The sequence below is a fragment of the Monodelphis domestica genome, chromosome 4 (assembly GCF_027887165.1).
Source record: "Monodelphis domestica isolate mMonDom1 chromosome 4, mMonDom1.pri, whole genome shotgun sequence".
NCBI classification, from domain to species: Eukaryota; Metazoa; Chordata; class Mammalia; order Didelphimorphia; family Didelphidae; genus Monodelphis; species Monodelphis domestica.
Window position 1 is genome coordinate 96,302,565 of NC_077230.1, and position 10,861 is coordinate 96,313,425.

Here is a 10,861-nt window from a genome sequence, read left to right on the forward strand (position 1 = left end):
TGCAATGGCATTTTTTCTGAGAAACACTGAATGGAAAAATGGCTAGCACAGGGTCAAAACCCATGTGGGGTGAGGAAAGGGATTGGAGTGGAAAGATTTTTATACATCACCCTCTGTGGGGGGAAAAAAACCCCAACAACCCAAGAACCCATGACTCAGAATGGCAGGCAGGTCTGGTCGTAGGCTGGGAGGGAGGCAGGAAGCAGGAAAACAGTGGCAGTAGTGGTAACAGCAGGCAGAGGACCAAGCAGCAGTGGCTGTGATGGTACCGAGGCAAGTGGTCTGGGGAACTGGTGAAAAAGTTACTAACTTAACTGAAAACCTCTCTTAAAAATATTTGAGGATTTTATCCCTTTGTAGGTTAGCCAAAAATTGTAGGATTTCTAATAATAATCAAAAAGAGGGGGAAAGAAAAAAGGTTCTTTCAGTCAAGTGAGCAGAGCAAAGAGAGACAGAGACTCCCATCTGCAGTACTTTACCAAAAGCACAAGCTCCGAAAAAAAAAAAAGAGCCCCGTAATGTAGGTCTTAGTCAAATTTGTCTCCTAAGCATCCTTATGTAAAATGAGGACATAACTTAAAAGGATTCTGGGAATGTAGTTCAGGTGTTGCAAATTTTCCATCCCCACACTAGCTATGTGATCCAATGCAAATCATTTATTTTCTTAGTGCCTCAACCTTCTAAGTCAGAGGAATTTGCTGATTTAAATCAGAGGACAGAGTTTCATTGGCTGTTTCTTTTTTCCATTTTGTTTAACTTTTAATTTTTATGTAGATAAAAATCAAACATAATTTAACCCAATTTGATTGCAAATTACTTAGCTTTTGCCACGCTCAGCTTGGCAATATAAACCATTGATTTTGGACCCAGAACATTGCCATTTAGGTAACAACAGGTCTCACCATATCTGTCATTGTAGTTGATTGTGATGGCATCTAACAGCTTAGCCAGGGCTTCTTTATATTCTGGGTTAATCTGTGTGAAAGCAATGCTTTTTCAAGTTTTTCTGTGAACTATGGTACCTAGACTGGGTTTGCATTTGCTAATATATTAAGGAACCCCCATTTTTTGACAAGGCAGGTAGGAGTACCATAATCTCAATGTGGTCTATGTCATGTGCAATCACCACCAACTGTGCTTTCTTGTTTTCTACCAGGGTAGCAACAGTGTTGACACCTGGTCTGTGGACAGGTGGTTTCTTAATGGGGCCATCCCCCATCCTGATAGCTTTTTTTCAGCCCAAGAGAGCTTCTTTTCTTGCTTTGTCTTAGGTCTATACTTTTGAGCCAGTTTAAGCAGTCAACTAGCTGTCTGATGATCCAAAGCCTGGATGAACTGATTGATTGCTGGTGGCACTTTCAATTGCTTAAAAAAAGGACAGACCTTTGATGCCACAGTCTGATGTATTGAGGCTATTTGACAAAGCAAGTGAGATCCCTTTTGGGCTGGATGTCCTGATTAATGCCAAAGCTCTTGGGCTGCCTTTCAAACAAAGGATTGACCACTTTCTTGGCTTCCTGCTTCTTGACAACAACAGCTGGGACCACCGTCTTCTCCTTGACCTTATTCTCTTTTGGCTTCTTGGCCAGAAGAATGAATATGTATTATATCTAGACTCTTATAATATAGCTTTCTGATGGGTATTTACTTACTAATGAAAGAGCAGGTCTAGATCTCTTTCCCCCCTTCCCCCAGGCCTCCCACAACAATTCTGCCCTCCCCCTCCCATATAACTGATGCAATTTGCTGTGGTGGGGAATATTAAAAAGAACACTGTATTGGAAATCAAATATAATTGATTTGATTAAAGTCATAAGTATGTGTATTTGTGTGCATGCATATGTGTACTTAAGTACATGTATGAATGGGTATGTATGTGTGTATATATAGGGGGATATAGTGAAAGAACATTGTATTGGAACTCAGCTATAACCGATATGATTGGAAGGATGTATGAGTGTGGGGGCATATGTATATGAGTGTTCATATATTCTTAAGTGTATGGGGGATATAGTAGAAAGGAACCCTGAATTAGACTTAAGAAGACTCAAGTTTTAGTCTAGCCTCAGCTATGTTCATCCCTTTTTGCCTTTGGCATATTATTACCCCTCTATAGACATGAGTTTCTTTACCTGTAATCTGAGATCTCTTTCTGATCTCCCCAATCTTACTGACTGGTATCGTTTCATTTCAGTCACATCTGACCCTTTGTGAGTGTTTAGGATTTTTTTGTCAAAGATATTGGAATGATTTGCCACTTCCTTCTCCAGCAATCTTACAGATGAGGAAACTGAGGCTAAGAGGATTAAATGACTTTCCTAGGATCATACATCTTGTAAAATATCTGAAGCTGAATTTGAACTCTGGTCTTCCCAACTCCACCAGACCCAGGACTCTAATCCAGTGTGGTAGTGACTTGCCCCTTATAGCACAAAGTTCTGTAATTCTAATAACTTGCCAAGCTTTGAACAGAAAGAAGCAACCAGAGCATAGTGATAAAGAAGACAACAAAAGTAGGTTAGACAAAGGATACAAATGAAGACTAGAGAAGTCAATTTTCAGGAGATTAATTCTTAGAGAAAAAAATCCAAAAGATCATATGTGAAATATCTGGGTTACCCAGAAGGACAAGACAGAATGCTACCCCTTCTTCTTTTGTTATTCTTTAGCTATTTAGCAATCTGTGATTTCATAGAATCTCAGAAATGTTAGGTATCAATGTTAAGTAGACCCTGTGCTAATGGAGATAATTCATCCCTTAGCCCTCACCCAAGAGGACCTTCATATATTGGCTTGACCAATAATTTTGTCACTACCTTATCAGTCCCATGATGATGAACCCAGATCAATTTAACTAGGCTGTTGCTGTTCCATCCTTTCAGTTGGGTCTGACTCTTCATGACTCAATTTGGGGTTTTCTTGGCAAAGATACTGGAGTGGTTTGCCTTTTCCTTCTCTAGCTTTTTTTAACAGAGGAAGAAACTGAGGTAAACAAGGTTAAATGACTTGCCCAGGGTCACACAGCTAATAAGTGTCTGAGGACATATTCAAACTCAGGTAGATGAGTCCCCCTGACTCCAGGCCTGGTACTCTATAAATTGTGCCATTTAGCTGTCCCCAGGCAAGTCCTTGGACAAAAATTTTAGAGGCTTTAGTGGATAAAGAACTGGACTCAGGGTCAGGATGATTTGGATTCAAGTGCCACATGTGACACATATAGGTGTAAATTAGAGAAGTTGCTGAGCTACATGAATAAAAGGCATTTCCATCTTTTAGAATATCCTGTACAATGAGATGTGAATTCAAATGCAGCCTCAGATACTTACTAGTTGTATGACCCTGGGTAAGTCACTTAATTTCTGTTTGCCTCAATTTTATCATCTTTAAATCTGTTTATCAATTCTATTATCTGTAAAATGAGGATAATAATAGCACCTACTTTCCAGGGTTATTATGAGGATGGCATGAGATAATAATTATAAAGCACTTAGCACAATGATGGATACATAGTAAATACTACATAAAGGTTAGCTTTTATCATCATCATTATTATTATTACTCTGTGCTAGGCACTCTAAAGAGTGACCTAAATGTATGTTGTCCTTACTCTCAAAATGCTTCAGGGTATGAACCAGTATATTAAATTTAACAAATATTAGGTTGTTTCTTTTATTATTGATGAGATGTATTATTTGCATAAATAGCTGCTTGTGCTTCCTAACTTGTTAAATTCCCAGGCTAATAAAAGAAAAGAATCTATTAGTGTTTCTCCAGGAAGGTCAGATACCCCTCCTGATTTTGTTGGAGGTCAATTTCTTCAAGATCACACACTTGAAATGTAAGACTGTGAATGAAGAGGAAAAAGTGCCAGAACTTAGTCTTTCAGGGCTTGTTATTCAACTTGTGATGCTTTCAAGAAGTTCTGAGTTCATTTGGATTAAGTTCAATATTAGAGGCTTTGCTATAATTAAAGCTATGATGGTTCATTTTCCCCTGGAATGATCAGAATTTTGCTCATGTCTCTTTAAGGGAGTTTAGATTTCATGTAAGCATTCAGTTTAATAAGCTAGTTGATGACAGGAAGGTTTCATTAACCCTGATAAGATGCTCAAAATACTGGTGCCCAAGATTCTCCTTTTGGTGGCCTCTGCTTTTCTCAAGGGTTTATGTAATCCTTCAGATTGAAAATATTACCTAGGTTACTTAGAATTTATAGTCCTTCCTCATATCACAAGGAGAAAAATTCTAGGTTTCTTCATAGTCAAAAAGATTCTCTTTGGTAAGACCTACTTTTTCTATGGGGCAGTGGTTAGAGTGCTGGGTCTGGCTCATGTTGGGAAGACTTGTCTTCCTGAGTTCAAAATGGCCTCAGACACTTATTCGTGGCGTGATGCTGGGTAACTCACTTAACCCTGTGTACTTCAGCTATAAAATGAGCTGGAGAAAGAAATGGTAAGCTACTTGAGTGTCTTAGCCAAGAAAACCCCAAATAGGGTCATGAAGAGTCAGACATGACTGAAACAACTGAATGATGACCTTTTCTAGAACATGTGTAGGTCTTCAGACATTATTGTTATCTTGGGATTGAGACTTTCCACAAAGAGGCAAGAAATTGGTATCATCAGAGATTCCTTCCTTACAACTGCGTGGTTGCAATTATTAAGAGCAAAGATCTGGGGTGCTTCCACATGCAATGGTTCCTTGCTATTCTAATTCTTCCTCCCCATGGATTATCCATCTTGCATTGGATCATCCTCTCCTTCACCTCTATATGATGACAACTCATTTCATCTCTGTCCTCTCCCTTAAGAGGATTTGCCAGAAGCTTCTTCCTTTCTCCAGGACCTCTCTTCTCTCTGCTACTTCAGTCTATCTGGTATTCATTCCTAAGTGCTCAGAAATTCCTGGAGTGCTATGTGATTCCTTTGGAGGGAAGCATAGATTTGTAAGTCAAATCTGTGTCTATAGGTAGCCCCTCACTTCTCTGTCTAACAATTCTTTTAAAGGTCAAATCTAAGGACATAGTTAGAGGAGATAAATTTGTTATGAACTTGAGCCAGGGCCAGTACATAAACTTAATTGGCAGAAAAATGTAGATTTAGGGCAAGGACACTTTGAACCTCATTTAGAGACTTCTCAGTTTGTCAAGGAGACATGAGGCAGGAGGAGCTTACCATGTTCTCCTGGGGGCATATCTGAGCACACTTGTTGCAGTCAAACTGTTCCTTTTCTTTAAAGATGTGGCATGGAAATTATACATGGGCTTTTAGTTTTTCTTTTGTTCTGTTTTTCCATTTACTGACCAATTATGCAGATGGAAGCCTCTGATCCAGTGACACTGGCTTCCTTGTTGTTCCTTGTACAAGACACTTCATCTCCTAACTGAGAGTTTTTCTTGACTGTCCCCCATGCCTGGAATGTTCTCCTTCCTCATCTCTACCTCTTGACTTCCCTAGATTCCTTCAAGTCAGCTAAAGTTTTACCTTCTGAAAGGACTTTCCAATTATTTCTTAATTTTAGTGCCTTCCCTTTGAGGTTACCCTCAATTTATTCTGTCTCTATCCTGTTTGTACATAATTATTTGCATGTTGTCTTCCTGATTAGGCCATGATCTCCATGAGAATGCAGATTGTTGTTGTTGGGCTTTTTTGTTGTTATTTTTACATTACTTTGTATTCCTAGGGTTTATCACAGCATTTGGCACATAGTAGGGACTTAATAAATGCTACTTGACTGGTTAATTGCCTTCCAGGTATAGATGACATGGAAGTGGTAGGCAACCTACCAATAATGACCATTTTGAGAGGAGAAGGGGAGGGCCAGGGATTATCAAAGGATCATTCTTTAAGATTCCATCATTTGTTGTGTAGAGTCCTGGTAGCAATCCAAATTACTGGTCTCTCCATGTTTTAAGGGAGTTTTCATGAGTTGTCGTGGATGGAAAAATTCATCACCTGATGGTCCCACTTTCTGATGATGAGCCTTTCAACATTTAGCTTCTGGGTTCCTTAGGCTTATAGCCGGTTTGCTAGGTCCTGCCAGGGGTTTGTGGACTGCTGATTTACCCCTCATGAAGCCAACATCACTTTTGCATCAGAATAGAATCATAGATTCAGTGAACTGAAGAATTTGGAAGAGATTTCAAAGGTCATCCAGCTGGGTGGCATGTTCAAATTCCATCTCAGACACTAAGCTATATGACTTTGCATGTAAGACCAAATAAGACAAGATATGTTCACTGATTTGTATATCTTAAAGAGCTATATAAATATGAGATATTATGGCTTCTGAAGGAGTTTTTAAACTGGCATCTCTGAGCTTGCTTTAAATTTTGAATATTCATATTTCAATATAATTGGTTTCCTTTATAATCTTATATATTTCATTTCATCCATAGACAGCATTATTAGGAGAAAGGTCTATAGGCTTTCCTAGATGCCAAATGAAGCCATGACACAGAGTTAAGATTCCTTGATCTAGCACAGCTCTTATCTGAAGTACCCCAATAAGTCATCACCTAACCTTTGTTGCAGTATCTCTAGTGGTGAGACTTCACTACCTCCTGAGGCAGCCTGTTTTCACACTGTTGTAATTGTTAGGAAATTTTCCCCTTATGTTAAGCTGAAATTCACCTCCAATTGTGACCTAGATGTGTTTTCCCCCACTAAATCAGGTATCACTTACTAAGTCCTGCAATAACTCTTTACCAAGCTAAAAAATGCCATGAAATACTTTGAGTACATATCGTTAAGGGCAAATTACCAGGGAAAACAATGCCAGCCAGCTGGGCTCTGTCACTCCTCAGCAAAGATTCATCTATATGACCAGACCGGAGTGCACACCAGCCAGATGCTAGTGTGGGGAGCTAAGCTGCATTATGCATAAGTTGGTGGCTGTGGAAGAGGAATGCTGAAAAGATGGAGAGCTTACAGCATCATTAGGCATATTTAACACTAGAAAGCACTCATTCCACTGATTCATTGTTAACCCTCACTTCAGGAACAACTTGGTTAAATGGATGGGAATATCTGGTTGGGTTTGTGATTGGTCTTTCTGACAAAAGAGAACTGGTAACGTGCCAATTTTTCTAAAACTAGGTTTCCCTAGTCTTTCTGGAAATACAATGGGCTTGATCCCATTGTCTGATTGGTAAGAGACCTTTCATCTGCTCCATTTTTAACCTGGTCTAGTTTGCTCGTTCTTAGGCAATCTAGGGGGTCCCATAATCCTGATGGTTCACCATATTAGTGCTGGACTTAGTGTGAACACCCAAACTTCTTAGTTCACTTCAGCTTAGAATTTATGAGCTTAAGAACTCCACCAGACTCAGCCTCCCTAGTATCGAGGATTACAGTCATGTAATTCTACCCCAGACCTCTTTAAGAGATTCTAGGGCAGTGATGGACAATCTTTTGAGCTTGGTGTGTCAAAATTTACCAAAAAAAAACCAAACATAACTTGGGTGGTGTGTCACTTTGAGAAAACCCCCCATAATTTTGTGATATTTACAGTTTAAATAACAAAAACATATAATTGTAATATATAACTATTTAATAAACCAAAAAACTAATGATTTAACATGCCTGCTTAGTGACTTCTTTGTTCATATGCCAGTCTGTTTCTTTTGTTGGTGTTGATATTATTTAACTTGTGTGGGGTGCTGCGAAATAAGATAATTGAGGGGGAGGGGGAGGGGGAATTCTTTAACTAACCTGCCTATTAGTGACTTTTTTGTTGCTGAATTTCATTGGCTAAATCTTCAATTGAAGGTTGGTATTTTCAAACCCAAGCAAGCACTACTAACTTCATCTGTCAATCTGTTTCTTTTGTTGGTTTTGATAGTATTTAATGCTGAGAATAAGGTCTCACAAAAGTACTAGAGGGAAAAATTGTGAGTAAAGCCATTGCTATATTTTTCAGGGTTCTAAAAGAGTCTGGTAACCTGTTCCAGATACGCCTCCATTGCATGTGGGCTGGAGTCCTACTCAATCTTCCACTGGCCCCTCCCCTCCATTCCTGGCCCCTCCTCAGCTGCCTTGCCTGGCCTGGGGGTGCCTGCATATACCTGTGCTCCTTCTGCTCCCATGCTGCTCCATTCGCCCTCAAAGGAGCCCCTTGTGTCCCTGCCTCCTGGAGCTTCTCCCCCCATTCCCTGGCTACTCACCCCCCCAACCTCCCCCTACCTCCTCCTTCCCCCTTCCCACCAGCTTGTGTAGCAGCCCTCCCTCCCCCTCCCTCCCCCCACTTCCCCAGCCCAACTGGGCCAGGGCATTGGTTTGGCCAGAGTGAGTGGCTCCCCAGGCTGGTCCTGAGGTATGCTGAGCCTGTATGTGGCCACACGTCATTGAAAAATGGCTACGCATGTCAGTGCTGACACACGTGTCATAGGTTTGCCATCATGGTTCTAGGGATTTATTATCCTTGCAGAAGAATGAGCTAATTCCCCATTAGTATGTGAGTGTAAGCCTGTCTCAGTGGATGGAGCATTGGACATGGAATGAGGAGAGTGAAAACATTTTTTCACATTAGGCATTACTAAATTTATAGACTTGGAAAAGTCACATCTCCAAGATTTCAGCTTCTTCATCACTTACCTATCTTCTAGAGTTGTAAAGAAAGTTCTTTCCACATCTGTGCAACAGAAATATGAATGATGAATGATGCTAAGGTTTCAAAAACTGAGTACTATAGCTTATATAATAAGGCTTAAGTTAACATTGTTTTTCTTTGGCATATTGACTGAGGATTCACTACTGAGTAGTGAGTAGGTTAGCTTAATGAAGTCACTGCTTTTCTACTAAAAAATGCCTAGAGTGCCTCAGAGACTAACAAAATGGTCTTCTTTTCTCTAGACCGGTGTATCTCTTTAATTGTGCTTGAGAGGGAAGAGAGTGAGATAGGAAGGGAATAGTCCCTCCATGTTAAGTTCCTCCTTTGATTGCCTGACATACATAACCCATGGGTGACTAGATGTTTGCTTTCTTCTCTGTCTGAATCTAGGAAGAGGCCCCCACTGACAGCTGGGAACCAGGGGGGAAGGGCATGGGTTTCTTAGAATGCATCAAGCTTTGTTCAATTTTTCCGGGGAAAGGATAAGAATTGGATGCTAAAAGTGCCCAAATCCAGAAAACTCTAGAAGTCCAATGACAGAGACTGGGGGAATTCATAGAACATAGCTCTAGAAATGAAAGGGGCCTCAGATGCCATCTAATCCAACTCTTTCCTTTTACAAATAAGGAAACCAAGTTCAAGGAGTTTAAATGATGCACACATATCAGAGGTAAATCTTAAAATTAGTTCCTTGGGCACAAACATCAGTTTTTTTCACAACCCTACCCTGTCTCCATTTCCTGTTCAGTTTTTTTCTATCATGCCCGATTCTTCCTGATCCAAATTTGGGATTTTCCTGGCAAAGATACTGGAGTGGTTTGTCATTTCCTTTTTCAGTTCACATTTTTACAGATAAGGAAACAGAGTCAAACAGGATAGAGACTTGCCTAGGATGATATAACTAGTTAAGGGTCTGAGGTCAGATTTGAATTCAGGTAGAGGAGTCTTCATAAATTCAGGCTCAGAACTCTATCCACTGCACCACCTAGCTGCCCTTCCTGCTTCTATATCATGCATTAACGTCAGGAATGGGGAGGTGCCCTAAGAACTAAGTCAAAGAAGAGATGCATGGGATGGAAATTGTCAGAAATGAATTTTTTATACTTCCTTGTTGAGTATATTCTTGCTTCTTGTTCCCACTGAAGAGAAAAGCATAGTGTTAGAGTTGACTTTAAAAAAAATGCTCCTTGATGGATGATATTAAGTGGAATCCTTCCCAAAAAGTTCCACCCATCTCTAATTACATTTGGGTTCTGCCACACTCATTAATACCCACCCCTCTGAGAGGAATGACCACTGATTAGCTTGCCTTGTGTTTATACCTCAGAGTCTACGAGGATGTCATTTTAAAGGAACTTTGTTGTCCAACAGCTAGCACAGTGCTTGGCACAGAAGAGTCACTTAATAAATGTTTATTGATTGATTGATTGATTGAACCTTGATTAAAGCAGTGAAATAATTCCCACAGGTAATTTTAATTGACCCATGTCTTCCAATGAAGCTGTATCATCACATTCCGACCAAAAACAAAAAAAAAATGTACAAACCACTGCATTAAATGAATTATTAATTAAAAAGAAAGGAGGGGTTTGCCCCACAAAGACAGGTGCTGGTCTCTCCTCCTCCCCCCTTAAATCCTAAGGGTTTTTTCCTATTTTAAGTGAGCCTGACTTGGCATACTGCAGCAGAAAATGAGAATGGGAGCTGCTGTTAAGTCTGACCAGAATTTGGCACAATCACCAATCAAAGACAACACAACAAATGAAAATAAGCATGAATGGAGGGTTAATAAAGCTTTATTGGGAAAACCAAACAAAGAATTCAAGGAATGTAATGATAATGGGGAGGTATCCAACAATATTCTTTGGGCTGCATCCAAGGCTATAATCAGAGGCAAGCTAATTTAGTACTAATTTCAGGAAAAAAGAATGGAAAAAATTAGTTAATTAGAAAAGAAAATGGAAACACTAGAGAAATCATATAAACATAAATTAGATCCCCAAATACTAACACAATTAATCACAGCCAGGGGTTGAATCAAACCTCATCCTTTCAGGGAGAACTGAATATTTCATAAAGTATGAAAAGGAAGGAATGAACTGAGGAGCAGAAAACCAACAACAAAAAGAATGCTTGTCAGAATTAACAACCAAAATATGAGAAAGAAATAATATCTTCATTAGCCATTGGGAATGAGAAATGGACCCACAGAATAGAATGAATAGTTGTATTTTTTAAATTGCAAATCTAC

General features: G+C 39.6%; 1 protein-coding gene and 1 pseudogene across 6 annotated transcripts in view; one reads left to right on the forward strand and one right to left on the reverse strand.

The window, feature by feature from the left end:
• Positions 1-10,861, forward strand: part of EPHB1 (EPH receptor B1) — a 769,317-nt gene that overhangs the window by 173,789 nt on the left and 584,667 nt on the right. The gene's annotated exons all lie outside the window — the stretch shown is intronic.
• Positions 793-8,149, reverse strand: LOC100618342 (60S ribosomal protein L7a-like; annotated as a pseudogene).